Raw genomic sequence first — 17,354 nt, 5'->3', positions numbered from 1 at the left:
GAACACGTTCGCGGGGCCCAAGGTGATCTTCACCAGGATGGAGGACCCTGAGACGCACCTCGCTGCGTTTCACTCACAGATGGTCCTAGTAGGCGGCTCTGACGCTGCCAAGTGCAAGCTCTTTATGAGCACCTTGACTGGGATGGCTATGGATTGGTTCATCAACCTACCGGACGGTCATATCACCTCTTTCCGACAACTGTCACGATTGTTCATGGAACAATACCTAGCAAACAAGGCCCCGCCGCCGGTCTCCTATGATTTGTTTGATGTGAAACAGTATCAAGGGGAGACCCTAAAGGAATACATCAATCGCTTCGGGGCCCAGGTAGTAAAGGTTGGTACGACAGAGGAACCTATGATCGTATACGCGTTCGTGAAAGGCGTATGCCCCGGCCCTTTTGGGGAATCCATCATTCGCAACCGCCCAAGGACTGTTGCTGAACTATGGCGTCGGGCGGTAGAACATATCGCTTCTGAGGGAGAGGTGTGCGTGAAGCGCACCAGCGTCGTACCCGCGCGCCCGAGGGGACCGACGCGAGCTCAACCTGCCAGGATCAATGAGACCACGACGGGAAGGAAAAAACCAGATGGGAGACGCCCCTACGAGGCCAGAAAGCCCCAGCCCCGGGGTCCAGCGGGAGGCGATCGCCCGGCCAGAGAAAGAACGAGGTCGGCGAGATACAATTTTGTGGTGGAATTGAAGGACATGATCGCCGTGCCTAATATAGCTGAGAGATTGAGGCGACCGGCGAAGTCCTATAAGGTGTTGGAGCCTCGGAAAGACTCTTGGTGTGAGTTCCACGAGGCTTTCGGTCACCACATTGATAACTGCCTCGTTGGGTTACCAGCTGGACGAGCTGGTGAGAACCGGGTTTTTGAAGGATTATGTTGCGGAACCCGCAACGACCGCCACCTTGCCGCCGCCAGCAGAAGAACAAGCACACGAGACGCCGATTCTCGGCGAGGTCCATACCATAGCTGGAGGATTTTCCGACGGAGGACCCACCGCATCCCAGCGAAAGAAATACGCGAGGGGGGACCAACGGGCAAGTGGAGTCAGCAAACAGAGTTTTGCTGAGGGCGTTAAAGAGAAGGATAGAGAAGGCCAAAGGGGCGTGGGCGGAGGAAGTTCCAAGGATCGTATGGGCATACCACACCACGCCCCAATCTTCTACCATGGAGACGCCTTTCAGTTTTGTGTATGGGTCGGACGCGATGATCCCGGTAGAGATACATGAAAGCTCACCGCGTTTTCAAAACTTTGTGGTGGAGGAATCCAACGAAGAAAGGCGGGTAAACCTGGATCTACTAGACGAAGCCAGGGAAGAAGCCAGAATAAAAGCTGAAGCGGTGAAGAGAAGAGTAGAGCGGCAATATAGCTCTAAGGTAAAGCCGCGACAGTTTCAGATTGGTGACCTAGTTATGAGGAAAGCCCACCCATACGAGCTGGAGAATAAGCTGTCTCCCAAATGGACCGGACCCTTCAGAGTTACTGAGGCTTAGGGCAACGGTTCGTACAGCCTCGAGACCTTGGAAGGAGGTCCCATCCCGCGCAGTTGGAGTGCAGCCAACCTGAAGTTTTATTTTAGTTGACTTATGTAAAGCAGCTATGTAACAGTCTTGTTAAAGGGGACGCTCTTTTTCCCTTTCCGGGGTTTTTTAATGAGGTCACCCAAATAAAAGAAAAAAAACAAGTTTGAGAAAAAACCGTGCCTTGGTTCTCGGTCTTTATCTTTCTCCGTTTGAAGTAGCGTGAGGCGTCGCTAGTAAAAGGGGCGTCGCCAAGAAAAAAGGCGCCGCCAAGAAGATAGGCGTCGCCAAGAAGGAAGGCGTCGCCAAGAAAGAAGGCGTCGCCAAGAAAGAAGGCGTCGCCAAGAAAGAAGGCGTCGCCAAGAAAGAAGGCGTCGCCAAGAAGAAAGGCGTCGCCAAGAAGAAAGGTGTCGCCTGAGTGCAGCCACCGGTAAGAAACATGACGGAGGAAAAGCGCACAATATATGAGACGTATGCAAAGTAAAGTGGCGTTACAGAAACCAAGTACGGTATAGTAAAGTTGATTTTACAAGCATTTTTCGATACAGACGTGAGAAATGCGAGTAGGGCAAACATTGCAACTCATACAAAAACACAAACGAACCACTTCTCAGTGGCCATCAGAGTCAGCACGGGAGGAAGGCGAAGCCCCGCTCTCAGCCCGCAGAGCTCGGGTCAGTCGTGTCCTCCGCTCTTGGTTTATTTTCGAACCTGCACCAAGGAAGATGAATGTGTCAGAGACACCATGAAGCAAAACACACCCAGATAGAGAACGATAAAGGCGGAAGTTTCTAGGGCAGTGACTCATACCTATGTACTTTTCGAGAGTTCCAGCGTTGAACTCCAAACTGATCAAGGTGGCGGAGTCAAAACCTCCCGCCTCAGCAAGAATCCGGCAAACCACTTGGTCATTTGGGGCTATCTTCTTAAAGGGTTTGGATTTGAGGGCCCTCATCTCCCTCACCCAGTACAGTGGAAAACCATCCAGGGTGGAGGGAACGAGGTCAGAGCAGCAGATCTTGAAGAACCGGCCTTTCCACCCATTGAACGAGTTTTGGAAGGGGGTCAGGAGAACCCTGCCAGGAACGTTACTAAGGGTTACCCAGAGGTTGCTCCTTTGCCTCTTCACCTCAAAGAAGTGAAGAAAGATGTCAACCGAGGGTGCACAACCCAGAAACCCGAAAAGGATGTCAAAGGCCTTGACAAAAGCCCAGCTGTTAGGATATAACTGGGCCGGAGCGGCATTGATCTCCGTCAGCAGTTCCTTCTCAAACCTGGAGAAGGACAGGCGCACGCCGATGGTTTTGAAAACCACCTGGTAGAAGTAAAAGAAGGGGACCCCGTCGTTGGCCCGTTCATCTCCACATACTGGCTCCCCTAGAGTGCAAGGGAGCACCGCAATGTCGTCGTCGTGCCTCCTCGCGAAGGCACGATGATTATAGGAGCATGGATCACCTTTGTGTTCCCTTATGGCCCTGGTGGAGAGTAAGCAGGAGCATTCGTCAAGAAGCTCGCTCGAAGCCCAAGTTTACAGGTCCTTGGGGTTGACCCTGGGGGGAGTGGCATGATAAGACATTCTTGAACAAAATCAGGGAAGTTTGAAGGAGTGTGGCCCACTGGTAACGCAAGGTTAAAATGCTGGTGGGAACGAGCACTGGAAGGACCCTTCGCGAGAAGAGAAAGGGTGCACGTAGGTTACGAAGAGCGCACGAATGATGAGGGCAGTTTCAAAGTTTTGAAGAATTAAATACTGCGGTTAGAGCGCCAAACGACGCAAATGGAAGTATTGCAGTTATAGCGCTAAATGACGCGAATGGATGCACTGCACGATCGAGCCACGTGGCGGAAGATGGAAGGATGGCCCTGGCACCTCTGGTTGAACTCAGAAAACGTCGTATCGACAGAATGCCCAAGGGTACGATGCGCCGTCGAGAGCGGGTCAGGGGCACAGTAGGAGTCAGAACCAACTCGAGTGACTGAACGTCCCATCAGCCATGTAAGAAGCGCCACGTGGATAGCACAGGCGAAACCCTGAGCTCTTCGCCATCCTAAGGCGTCGACCAGGGCCAAGGTAAAGATAATGCCCAAGGCGACGCCAACATGAGACGCCCGAGGCGTCGCCTGGAAAGGCGCCAAAGGCGACGCCAGCATGAGACGTTGCGGGCGTCGCCAACCCAAGTATCAGCAGTGCCGCCTCCCCGATACCCACAGGTAGGAAAGACTGTGGAGGGAGACGAGATCGCCAAACGCCAGCGAATCACTGGCAGGGTTGTTCCCCGATACATATGGGAAGGAAAGACCATGGAGGGAACGACCCCCCCCCCCCCCCCCCCCCCCCCCGCCTAGAGCACTCGGCGTTTTTAGACACCCGGGGACGATACGGCGCTGCTGTAGCATGCCTCTCCTTAGGCGTGGGCGTCGGGCACTAAGAATCAAGGGACAGATCGCTTTGGTGTTAGAGACACCCTGATGTGAATGTAACTACAAGAACACATGATTCTTGACATTCTTAGGAACAACTTGAGCTGGATTTGAAAGGCACTTTACTTTAGAATTGGATCAATGTTCTAAATTCAAGAACTCACCAAAACTAAGCACCAACCAAGACTCATATGGAAGTCCATGTATTGTCAAATTGAATCAAAACAAAAGGAAAGAAGAACAAGAATTAAAACTGGACAGAATTTAAAAGCTAGCTACTGAACCAAAACAGAATTAAGAACACAATGCTGGAAACACAAAATTAAACGGTAGAAAAAGGAGTAAACTCTAGGAATCAAAACTACCGAATGGAAAATTGAAGAAAAGGGAAGAAGAACACTTATAGAAGAAGATGCTTGCTGGATTTTGAGAATTGGAAGAAGCCATTCACGCCACTTGGAACCTTGAACCAAGATAAGTGATGGAGTGCCACCACTTGAAGCTCACCATAGCTCACAAGATAAGGCAAAGAAGAGGAAGACTCAAAACTCACAAATTCTCTCCAAAATTGAGTATAGTCTCTCTACTATAAAATTCCAATCTGAATTGTACAAGCTAAGCACCTTTATTTATAGCCTAGAGGTGCTGAAAATGCAAGCTAAATGGCACACAAATGCAATGAAATTCGGTTTGGCACCCCCTAGGCTCCTATCTACACTCCCCACTAGACTCCCTTACTACTTACACCTTTTTATTACATTCACACCCCTATTCTATAAAAGAAATAAGAAGAGCCATTTTATTATACTCTTGTCCCAAAGCTCTTGCCATGCTCCTAGTAATTCGTTGGGCTTGGGCCCCTTGTTGGGCTTGGACCCCTTGATGGGCTTGGGCCCCTTGTTGGGCTTGGTCTTCATGGCCTAGAGCATCCTCTACTTGGTTTCCATCATGCTCCCCGGGTTGGAGAGAATTCGTCCACGAATTTGGGAAACCTGCAGCAAAAGGAGTGAGATCAGTAACATTGAAAGAATTACTACCAAGATAAGTAGAGGGCATATCTAACTCATAGGCATTATCATTAATCCTCTTGATGACTTGGAAAGGGCCATCACCACGAGGCATAAGTTTGGACTTCCTTAGAGAAGGAAATCTATCCTTTCTCAAATGAAGCCAAACCCAATCACCGAGCTCAAAGATTAATGCCTTTCTCCTTTGGTTGGCAGTGTCAGCATACTTACCAACTTTCTTCTCAATTTGTAACTTGATGCGGTTATGCAAATCTTTAACAAAAGATGCCTTTTCAAAACCGTCTTTGCATAGAACCTCATCAAGGACAGGAATGGGAAGAAGATCTAGAGGTGTGAGGGGATTAAACCCATAAACAACCTCAAAAGGAGAATGGTTAGTGGTGGAATTCACTACTCTATTATAGGCAAATTCAACATGAGGTAGTAAATCCTCCCAAGCCCTTGGATTCCCGGAAATAAAGCATCTTAATAATTGACCCAAAGTTCTATTAACCACTTCGGTTTGACCATCAGTTTGGGGGTGGCAGGTAGTAGAAAACAGAAGTTTGGTGCCAAGTTTCCCCCATAAGGTCCGCCAAAAGTGACTTAAGAACTTAGAATCCCTATCAGATACTATACTTCTAGGAAGTCCATGCAAACGAACAACTTCCTTGAAGAAAAGATTTGCAATATGGCATGCATCATCCACTTTGTGGCATGGAATAAAATGAGCCATTTTAGAAAAACGGTCCACTACCACAAAGATGGAATCCTTACCCTTCGATGTCTTGGGTAGTCCTAAGATAAAATCCATAGAAATATCAACCCAAGGCATTGTAGGGATAGGAAGAGGGGTATATAAACCATGGGGTTGGACCTTAGATTTAGCCTTCCTACATGCTATACACCTATCACAGAAGGTATGTACGGATTTGCGCATGTGAGGCCAAAAGAAATGTTCATGCAATGTTTCTAAGGTCTTAGCTACCCCAAAATGTCCCATAAGCCCACCCTCATGAGCCTCTCTAACAAGAGATTGTCTAATAGATCCTTGGGGAACACAAAGTCTTTTTCCTTTGAAAAGAAAACCATTATGTAAGAAAAAGTCTTTATGACCTCCCTTGGAACACTCTTGATAGATTAGAGAGAAATCTAAGTCATCATGATAAAGTTCCTTTATGTGATCAAAACCTAAATATTGAACATTTAAAACATTTAACAAGGTATATCTTCGTGAAAGAGCATCGGCCACTACATTAATTTTACCTTGTTTATGTTTGATCACATAAGGAAATTGCTCAATAAACTCCACCCACTTAGCATGTCTCTTATTAAGCTTGCTTTGGCTTTTCAAATATTTAAGGGACTCATGATCACTATGAATCACAAATTCCTTTGGAAAAAGATAATGTTGCCAATTTTGCAAAGCTCTAACAAGAGCATAAAGTTCTTTATCATAAGTGGAGTAATTGAGATGACTCCCTTTGAGTTTCTCACTAAAATAAGCGATGGGGTGTCCTTCTTGAAGGAGGACGGCCCCAATGCCTATATTAGAGGCATCACACTCTATTTCAAATGTCTTAGCAAAGTTAGGAAGGGCTAGAATGGGGGCTTTAGTTAATTTATCCTTCAAAGTTTGAAAAGCGTTTTCTTGCTCTTGTCCCCACTTAAAAACCACATCCTTCTTTACTATGGCATTTAAAGGTGCGGCAATTGTACTAAAGTCTTTCACAAACCGCCTATAAAAACTAGCAAGGCCATGAAAGCTTCGTACTTCGTTGACATTGGTGGGTGTAGGCCAATGTTGAATTGCTGCAACTTTTGTTTGATCTACATGCACCCCTTTATGACTAACCACAAACCCTAGGAAGTCTATATGATCTAATGCAAAGAAACATTTAGCATGGTTAGCATACAACTTCTCCTTCCTAAGGGTTTCTAGAACTTGTCTAACATGTGACTCATGATCTTCTAAGGACAAGCTATATATAAGAATATCATCAAAGTAAACCACAACAAACTTGCCAATGAATGCTCTTAAAACATGATGCATGAGTCGCATGAAGGTACTAGGAGCATTAGTCAAGCCAAAAGGCATGACCAACCACTCATATAAACCAAATTTGGTCTTAAAAGCGGTTTTCCATTCATCACCATGTTTAATTCGAATTTGATTGTAACCACTCTTAAGATCAATTTTGGAAAATATTTTAGACCCATGTAATTCATCCAACAAGTCATCTAACCTAGGAATGGGATGCCTATATTTGATGGTGATGTTATTTATAGCGCGACAATCCGTACACATCCTCCATGTCCCATCCTTTTTAGGGACAAGTATGACAGGCATAGCACATGGGCTCATGCTATCTTGTACCCACCCCTTAGCTAATAAATCCTCAACTTGTCTTTGAATTTCTTTGGTCTCTTGGGGATTGGTCCTATATGCAGGGCGATTTGGTAAAGAAACCCCGGGCATGAAGTCCATTTGGTGTTCAATCCCTCTTAGAGGTGGTAAGCCTTTAGGAGGATCTTGAAACACATCTTCATATTCCTTTACCAAATGGTCCAAACATGTGGGACTATCCTTAGCCGACTCATATTCAATAGGTCTAGGAATAGCTAAAAAAATAGGCTTGTGAGTAACTATTACCTTTTGAACTTGTTGGGAAGATATGAGAAGGCTTCTCTTGGAATTTTTAATTTCTTTTTCTTTCTCTCTCTTTTCTCTCATTTTGACTTGGTCCTCATGTACCTCCTTTGGAGAGAGAGACTTGAGAATGACTTTGTGTCCATGGAAGTTAAAAGAAATTTTGTTGGTAAAGCCATCATGAAAAATTTTTCTATCAAATTGCCATGGCCTACCTAAAAGGATATGAGTAGCTTCCATTGGAACAACATCACACAAGACCTCATCTTTATATTTGCCAATGGAAAATGTAATGAGGACTTGTTTGTTCACCACTATCTCACCCACCTCACTCAACCATTGTAACTTGTAGGGCTTGGCATGAGAGATGGTAGGCAATCCAAGTTTGTCTACCACTCTTGTGCTTGCCACATTTGCACAACTCCCCCCATCCACAATCAAAGAGCAAACTCTATCATTAATAAGACACCTTGAATGAAAAATATTTTCTCTTTGAGTTTCATCAAAAGGTTTTAACACTTGTCCAAGCATGCGCCTTATTACTAATAGGTCACCCTCATGTGGGCTTTCACTTTCACTCTCACTTGGGGATCTAGAAGGTGAGGAATGTCTAGAAGATTCGGACCCATGCTCACTACTATCTACCCCATCATGCATATACATAGTTCGTTTAGTAGGGCAATTAGAAGCAATATGTCCATAGCTTAAACATTTAAAACACTTCTTACTAGACGATTTTTGTGGTGATTTAGGCCTAGCATTGGAAGTGGAAGGCTTAGACTCTCTAGGTTTGAAAGTAGAGTCCTTAGAAGGGATGTTTGAAAAAGAGTTTTTATTTTTCCAAGAAGAGTGGTAGTAGTTATCTTTAGAAGAATTTTTGAAAGCATTTTTCCTTGCAAGTTGATTTTCAATTTTGCTAGCAAGGTGCACCACATTTTCCAAAGAAGAATATTCTTGTAACTCTACCACGTCTTGAATATCCCTTCGAAGTCCACTCACAAACCTAGCTATCTTAGCCTCCTCACTCTCATCCATATTAACTCGAATTAAAAGCGTGTCTAGTTGTTTAAAGTAATCATCCACACTTAGCGCGCCTTGATGAAACCGTTGGAGTTTCAACATAAGGTCTTTCCTAAAGTGTGGGGGTACGAATCTAGCGCGTAAACATGCTTTCAAATCGTTCCAAGAGACCACGGGCGGCCTCTTGTGTAGGTCAATGTCCATGAGGTATTGATGCCACCATTGCATGGCATAGTCCAAAAATTCTAAAGAAGCTAACTTAACCCTATGTTCATCCCTAACCCCATTTACATCAAAAATTTGGTCCACCTTAGCCTCCCATCCTAAGTATACATTGGGATCACTATCACCACTAAAACTAGGAAGTTTTACATTTGGAGAACAAGGGCCAGCCACATGTTGGCGCCTCTCTTCATGGTGATGATGTCTTGGCCTTGGATTGTCTTCATAATAACCATGGGAGTGCCTTGAAGAATGCCGACTAGGAGGAGGAGTTCTTTTCTCACGGTTTTGATGCATTTCCTCTCGGTTTAACTCCAAACTTTGGAGCCGTGCTTCCATCTTCCTTATCACCTCAAGATAGTGAGCATTGGATTGCTTGGCATTCTTTAAGTCCTCATAAAGGGCTGCCTTTTGTGGTGAGCACGGTTTGGAGGACTCTCCACTAGAGAAATGAGCCATGAGCAGAAAATACACAAAAACAGAAAACAAAACAGTGAAAGAAACTTGTTAAACAATTAAAAACAGTGAGATATAGGTTGCTGGAAAAATGCCCAAGAAAGCACTCAAACCACTCCAAGAAAAAATTCTGTCCTCAACCAAGCCTTGCTTGTGAAATGGAGTAGCTTCAAGTGAAATATGTTACAGCAAACCAACTTACTTAAGAACAAGTCTCCACACAACTTTTAAGAAGAACAAAAAGACAAGCAAGAAAAAGGTGTAAACAATAAAAGCTAAACCAAAAACAGAGAGTAATGTATGACAAACTAGAAAGAATATGAATGAAAGACAATCAAGAAAAATAAGGAACTCAATGAATAAAGAAGGCACACAAAAAGAGTCCTAAAGAAAAGTGTTAGAGTAGATTAAAGAAAACAGAAAACAGCTACTGGAAATGTATTGTTTTTTTTTTTTTAAAGCAAACTGTGCTATGTTTACAGATTTAACTGTACCGATTGAAAGCGAACTGGACTGTGAAAAATTAACCACAGAAACTTCAATGTCTTAACTCAAAAATGGCACTGGAATGAGGTAAAAACAGTAAGCCAATTGAGAGAAATAATTTTTTCAAAATTGCTGCCCAATTACCGTATTCTTTTCGGCAGTATTGTACACTTTTCGTATTTTATTTATCATTTTTTGTGTACTTGGAATTTTTGAGTGATTCTTTTTTCTATGCTTTTGTAACACTTTGAAGTATGTAAATCCAAATTTTCACAAATTTTCAGTGAGCCAATTAATTGCAGTAAATTGAAAACAGTAGCACGTTTGTAAGAAAACAGAGTATCCTATTCAGGAAAGAAAAACAGTAAGATGAACTAGCAAAGACATAATGGAATTTGTGTAAAAGAACTTGTATAGAATGAAGATACAAGCATGAACTCAAATCTAAAAATGAAAATGCACAAAGGATCAAGCAATAAACTAAAAAACAGAAAGTAATACCAAAGCAAGAAACAATCAAAGCAATAAAAGTACTACAAGAAGTAATGACAATTATGGAATAACATGACTAAGACAAAACTTGACATGATTACAAAATTAAAAGACATATAACAAGGTATAACCACAAGTGAAAGGAAGCTTAAGGTCAGCTCTAGGAAGGAGAATGCCATTCCAAAAGAGCAGCCATACTCATATGAACAATGAGTGCTAGAGTCCTTTTCACAAACACATGGTGTAACAAAAGAAAACAGCAAGAAAACTCAAAATAAATCCTAAAACAGAATGGTAAACAACTTGAATTAAAGAGCTCTTGAAAGTAAAGTGCAATACAACTCAAGAATTAAGCAAAAACAAGCCTAGACTCTAGATACCACATGATGTGAATGTAACTACAAGAACACATGATTCTTGACATTCTTAGGAACAACTTGAGCTGGATTTGAAAGGCACTTTACTTTAGAATTGGATCAATGTTCTAAATTCAAGAACTCACCAAAACTAAGCACCAACCAAGACTCATATGGAAGTCCATGTATTGTCAAATTGAATCAAAACAAAAGGAAAGAAGAACAAGAATTAAAACTGGACAGAATTTAAAAGCTAGCTACTGAACCAAAACAGAATTAAGAACACAATGCTGGAAACACAAAATTAAACGGTAGAAAAAGGAGTAAACTCTAGGAATCAAAACTACCGAATGGAAAATTGAAGAAAAGGGAAGAAGAACACTTATAGAAGAAGATGCTTGCTGGATTTTGAGAATTGGAAGAAGCCATTCACGCCACTTGGAACCTTGAACCAAGATAAGTGATGGAGTGCCACCACTTGAAGCTCACCATAGCTCACAAGATAAGGCAAAGAAGAGGAAGACTCAAAACTCACAAATTCTCTCCAAAATTGAGTATAGTCTCTCTACTATAAAATTCCAATCTGAATTGTACAAGCTAAGCACCTTTATTTATAGCCTAGAGGTGCTGAAAATGCAAGCTAAATGGCACACAAATGCAATGAAATTCGGTTTGGCACCCCCTAGGCTCCTATCTACACTCCCCACTAGACTCCCTTACTACTTACACCTTTTTATTACATTCACACCCCTATTCTATAAAAGAAATAAGAAGAGCCATTTTATTATACTCTTGTCCCAAAGCTCTTGCCATGCTCCTAGTAATTCGTTGGGCTTGGGCCCCTTGTTGGGCTTGGACCCCTTGATGGGCTTGGGCCCCTTGTTGGGCTTGGTCTTCATGGCCTAGAGCATCCTCTACTTGGTTTCCATCACACCCCGTGGACGATACGGCCCCATTAGGCAAGCCGCTCCATGGGCGTGGGCATCGACGCGTGACCTTCCCCGGACATACAAGGCCGCCCAACGCAGTGAAAGAAACGGGTATAGTGCAGGCAAAACCACCGAAGCACGTGAAGGCAAAGAACGAAAGTAAAATCACACAGGCGGAATTCTATATCTCAATGGCACGAGCGTCCTTTATCGCTTTCGCCAGCATCATCCTTTTGGAGGCGCCCATCACTGATCCTACATTCAGATAAACCAAGCAGCAGACGTCAAAGCCAAAGCAATTATGCATAATCACAAAACGTGTAGAAACGTGAGACGCGAATCACATGGTATAATGGAAAACAGGTGGAAGAGGCCAGAGGAACAAACATCTGGTAGTAAGGTACAGATAACGAAAGATGGTAAGGGGAGGGTCTCCCTACCAAAATATGTGGTCAGGGCGTGAGCGTTGTATTCGCTCGCGATAAGCTTCAATGTATCGAAGACGATCCCCAGGCCAGCCAAGGCCTTGCATACCTCCCTGTCAGCAGGGGATAGCTCATCCAGGGCTTTGGCCCTGAGCAGCTTAGGGTGCTCCGTCCAGTACAGGGGAAAGCCGTCTAAGGCTGTGGGGTCGTGCTTGGCGCTGCACACCCTAAAGAATTTCCCTTTCCAGTTTTTATAGGAGTTCTGGAAGAGGGAGAGGATGATCCTGCCCGCGATCCCGGAGAAGCTTACCCAAAAGCTTTTCCCCTGTTTCTTCACTTCGAAGAAATGCAAGAAAACATCCACGGAAGGAAGGATGCCCAGGTGCCCGCAGAGAATTTGAAAACCCCTTACAAATGCCCAGCTGTTGGGATGGAGCTGGGCGGGGGCTGTGTTAATCTCGGTGAGGAGTTCCCTCTCAAAGGGCGTGAATGGGAGGCACACCCCGATGCGTTTATACACCGTCTGGTACATGAAGAAGAAGGGACTCCCCTTTCTAGGCCTGTCATCCACACACACAGGTTCCCCCGGTCGGCCGGGACGAACGGAGATGTGCGCGTCGTGAGTGCGGCAGAAAGCATTAAAGTTATACAAGTGGGGATCCCCACGATGATTCTCCAGGTCCTGAAAGGATGTCAGGCTGGTACACTCGTTCAAAAGCTTGTCGGGGGCCCATGTATAGAAGGCTTTATAATTGGACTTGGGGGTCTTGGGGGGAGAACCAGACTGGGAGTTCGGGCGCGTCATGGTGTGAATAAATAGCTGGAGAAAGAAGAAAGGAAAAAGGTTTTTAACAAAATGATGCCAAGACAGAAAAGGGGGTAAAACCCCAGGAAATACCACCCACGCGAGAAAACCCAGAAAGAAGGAGAAGGGAACAGAGAAGAAGGGAGAAGCGGAAGAACACAGTAATGCATAAACGTAAACAGTCCCAGGCAGTTCAATAAACTATGCAATGCGACGAAGGAGAAGAGTCGGGATGTGGAAAAATCATACCTTTGTTGTCGAAGTAAGGGAGGAAGGAGAGCACGAAGGAAAGAGCAGGAGTTGCAGGGAAAGGGTTTGAAGGCGATGAACAGTGCGGAGATGCAGAGAGAATGGATGTAACAGTGGTGTGAGCGCGGGGTTTGGGGTAACTTGAACGTTACATTTGCAACCCAAGAGGCGCTAATCAGGAGCCGTGAGATCGTGTCGCGTGTCAAAGGATTAAGCGCTCAAGGGGAGCGCAAGAGACTCTAGAGGCTGGCCGTGTGATGAGCCACGTGGCGCACGATTAAGCGTGGCCCCAAAGGGTGTTATTTTTCCCGCTTCAGAGGATGTCCAATCAGCCATTAAGAGCGCCCCTATGGTTCAGAGAGTGTCACGTCAATAATTCGAAGAATTGTTGAGTCAGCAGGGAATGACACGTCATCAAGGTGGCACGTGGACGGCGTGGGCGAGGCCTTAGTCTTTGCGCTGAAGACAAGTCTTCGGCTTAAGACTGGAGGGCTTGTGTACCGTCCCGTATCCGGGCGTTGACAAAGTCAAGGTCAAAGTCAACGCCATGAGTCAAAGTCAACATAAGGCGTCGCCTAGATGAAGGGACGCCAAGTACCAGCGTCGCCAAGAGGAAGCGTCGCCAAGGCGAGGCGTCGCCTAGGTGGAGGCGACGCCCAAATATCATTAAGTCAAGGCAGTCACAGCGCGGTTCCCCGATACCCATGGGTAGGAAAGACCATGGAGGGAGCGACGCCGTATGAAGGCCTCAGGTCCCGATAATCCGGGGTAGTGATAAAGAGAAGGAAAAGGTGGCTTCAAGGGCATAGTGATAGCACCAGTGTAGAGCAGCCTGACTCGTGAAGTACCCCTGCCACCCCAGAGACGCCTTTGGGACAGATAAGACTCAAGGGGAGGGTCACGCCCAGGGTAGCCAGGTGCAGGGTACGAGAGGAAGGCAGATACGCTCTCAAAATGAGTGACTAGATGATTGGGGGCATGAGTTGGCACCCAAAAAGTCACCCCTTGCGCAGTAGCACTCCCAAGCAGGAGGACTCACACGTAGAAACGTCCCCAGATAGGGTCATGGCGCTGTGAGGCCCTCCACGTGCACGACAGCCAGGTCAGAATAGAAACACCATTTAGTCAGGTACCAGGTAATTAAAGTCATTTAATACAGTTTCTGTTTCAAGCGTTTAAGGTACTATAAAGGCTCCCAAGCGTTTCAACGTCTTAAATGCGCTACGGTTTCTAATTAGACGCGTTAATCAAGTGCGTTACGTTTTATGATTAAAAGCGCTTTAAGGCGCTTTAAATGCTTGGGTAGTTTAAATAGCATTGTGAATGTTGGAAACAGGGTTCGGACTTTTGGCAAATTTCCCATAAACTCTCTAGTTGCTTGCTCGAACCTTGAGGTTACGCACAAGGGACTAGGGGAAAGATCTTTGCTAGAGGGGGAAATACACACGAGATACAGTTTCCTTTTTACCACCTTCAGAGTGCCATACGCGGTACTCAGATACGGAGGTGCATAGTTTTTGGTGTTTCTTGCTGGTTGACTTGAGCGTCGGAGTGCAAACGGCCGCTAGGGCGCCCTTTTGTCCTTCTTTGCAGGAATCCACAGGTAACCAGTGGGAAGGAGTCCCTAGCTAACGGTTGAGGTCGCGCACGAAGACGTCCCAGGTCAACCGGACAGAACATGAACCTTGTTTAATTCTGCAAATTAGGATTAAATTAGGATTACCTAGATTAGTTACGGTTTCTAGAACCTTCCACACTAATCTAGGCCGACCATGTGAAAGGCAAGGTGTCCCATGTGCTCCCATGTGCCATGTGCCCCATGTGCTTCCATGTGCTTACACTTACATGTAATTTGGCTAGCATTTCATTTGTATTTGGCTCTTCAAATTCCAGCCCTCCAATCCTATATAAGGAGGTGCTTGGCTCTCATTTTGTAAGATTAAATTGAGTATTGTTATGCTTCCAAACTTGAGCCATACTTTACTCCCTTGCCTAAGAAATAGGTCTTAATCTTCAATCCTCCACCTACCAAAGGGGCTGGCCAAACCTCCCTAAATTCCTTACTCTTCATGCACCTCCAAGGCAGCCATATCTCCTAGGAGGGCCTTGATCCATCAACAAACCACTAAGCTTCCGCAAACCACCCAAAAACACAAAAGAGAAGAGCTCAAATGCCATCATTTGGTATCTAGAGCTATGGTCTTCAAGAGATAAGTATCTCTTTGTATTTTTCTGCTTGAGTTCTTCTTATATTCATATTGTTCATCTTTGTTCATCTTGTCTTGCTGTTTTTATATTTTAATTTGAGTTGGATGCTCTTCTATGCATTTCAATCGGTAGTTTTTGTTCTAACTGTGCTTGGCATCTTATTTCAATTTTGTGTAGGATTCTTGATACATTGTGTTTCTGTTTTTGATTTTTTAGGTTGCTTGAGTCTTTATTGAAATTCTATTCGGTTCATATTAATGTGTTTGAGTCATTTTATTTTCTGAATCTATAAGTTTTGTCAAGTCATGTGATTCCAAATTTTGTCAACAAATCTTAGTAGTTCTTTTCTTGATTTAATTGTTTCTTGTTTTGATTTGAGTGCTTAATCTGAATTCTGTTTTGTTTTGATCCTTTGGTGCATTTTTCTTTTTAGTTTGAGTTCATATTTGTGTGCTAGATCCACACAAATTCCATCACATTAATTCCATTGTGTTTTTGAAGTATATCTTTCTGTTTTGATTCCAGATTTTAGAATCCTCTGTTTTCACAAATCTGTTTTGGCTGTTTTGCTTTATGAAAATTAAATACGTCATAAGAAAAGTATGAGCCTCTGGATTTCAATAGTTTGAGGTGTTAGCACAAAAATAAAAAAAAATAATCAGTTGAAAAAAGAAAATAGAAAAAAAAGACAAATCATACAAAAGAAGTGTGCATTCTGACGCTACACCTGGTGATAATTGGCCACTATTTTGAAAAAAATTATCATAATTAATTGGCACATGTGATTGGAGTGAAACCAACGCCAAATTTTTTTTAAGAAACTGAATTAATTGTGTTTAAATTTTCAGAAACAAATACAAAATATCCAGCTCAACATAAATCTTTAAAGTCACGCTTTCTGGACCACAATATTTTCAGTGGTGCTGTTTTGGTTTTTCAAATAAATTCTAGTGCCAATCTTTAGGTTCCTTTTGTGTGTCATCCATTATTTGAGTGCCTTTTTTTTATTTGCTTGTCCAATTCATTCTGAACTCCTTCTAGTTGTGTCACAATGTTTTTAAATTTTAATTGTTTCTTGCTTTCTTTTCTTGACCTCTAAATTTGTTGGTGGATAAATATCGATTGGTGCTTGTTGAGTGGAATTTGACTTGAGCAGAGTCTAGCTTTACATAATAGGTACTGTATTGAAGAATTTAATTCCTTAAATCAAAGAGGATCAAGGCAAGGGGCAGCAGCAAACACAATACCAAAATACACCATACACTTTGAAGGACAACAAAGAAGAGCCCAACAAGCCAAAAGGAGTGCAAGCTGAAATTTAATTTTTTGAAATTTAATTTCTTTGCATTGCTTAAATTGTAATTACACTTCACTTTTGATAATTAGTGGATTAATCACGAATTAGACGGTGAGTGTGTCTTCAAAGGCTCAATATGTCTAAGAAGCCTCACCCAGTGCTATGATTCCAATAGCACAATATGAATGATTCTTGACATCATTAGGAATCAACTTGAGTTGGAGATAGCTTAGGCACTTTTAATAGAATTGGATCAAGGTTCTATAATCAAGAACTCACCAAAACTTGCACCAAACACCAAACTCACATGGAAGACCCATTTCTTGCCAATTGAACCGATTAAAAGATGTAAAAATGCAAATGAACCGATTAAAATGCATAACAAATGAAATGAACCGATTAAAATGCTTCAAAACTGAAATGCACCGAACAAATCCAAGGAGAAAGAAGATGAACCGATTGAAACATGAAAATAAGCAAGAACACCGAATAGAAAGCAAGAAAGGAACCTAAGACATGTTTAGGAATTCAAATAGGCATGGAAATGGGATGAGAAGATGGAGAAGAAAGAGGACTTATGTGGTTGTAGTTCTTGGTTGATGAACACGCCACTTGAAGTGTGAATGCTCCAAGATAAGTGTGCAATGCCGCCACTTGAGAGAACCAAGGCACTCAAGATGAGACTAGGAAGAGGAGAAGACAAGTTCTCACTACACTCATTTGGGAGAGTTTTGATACTACAAATTCCAAATCTGCATTATGAAGGACCCAAGCCCTCCTTTTATAGGAGCAAGGGCT

Source organism: Phaseolus vulgaris, chromosome 4 (assembly GCF_051622355.1).
Source record: "Phaseolus vulgaris cultivar YP4 chromosome 4, ASM5162235v1, whole genome shotgun sequence".
In the NCBI taxonomy this organism is placed as follows: domain Eukaryota; kingdom Viridiplantae; phylum Streptophyta; class Magnoliopsida; order Fabales; family Fabaceae; genus Phaseolus; species Phaseolus vulgaris.
This window is presented reverse-complemented; position numbering follows the sequence as displayed.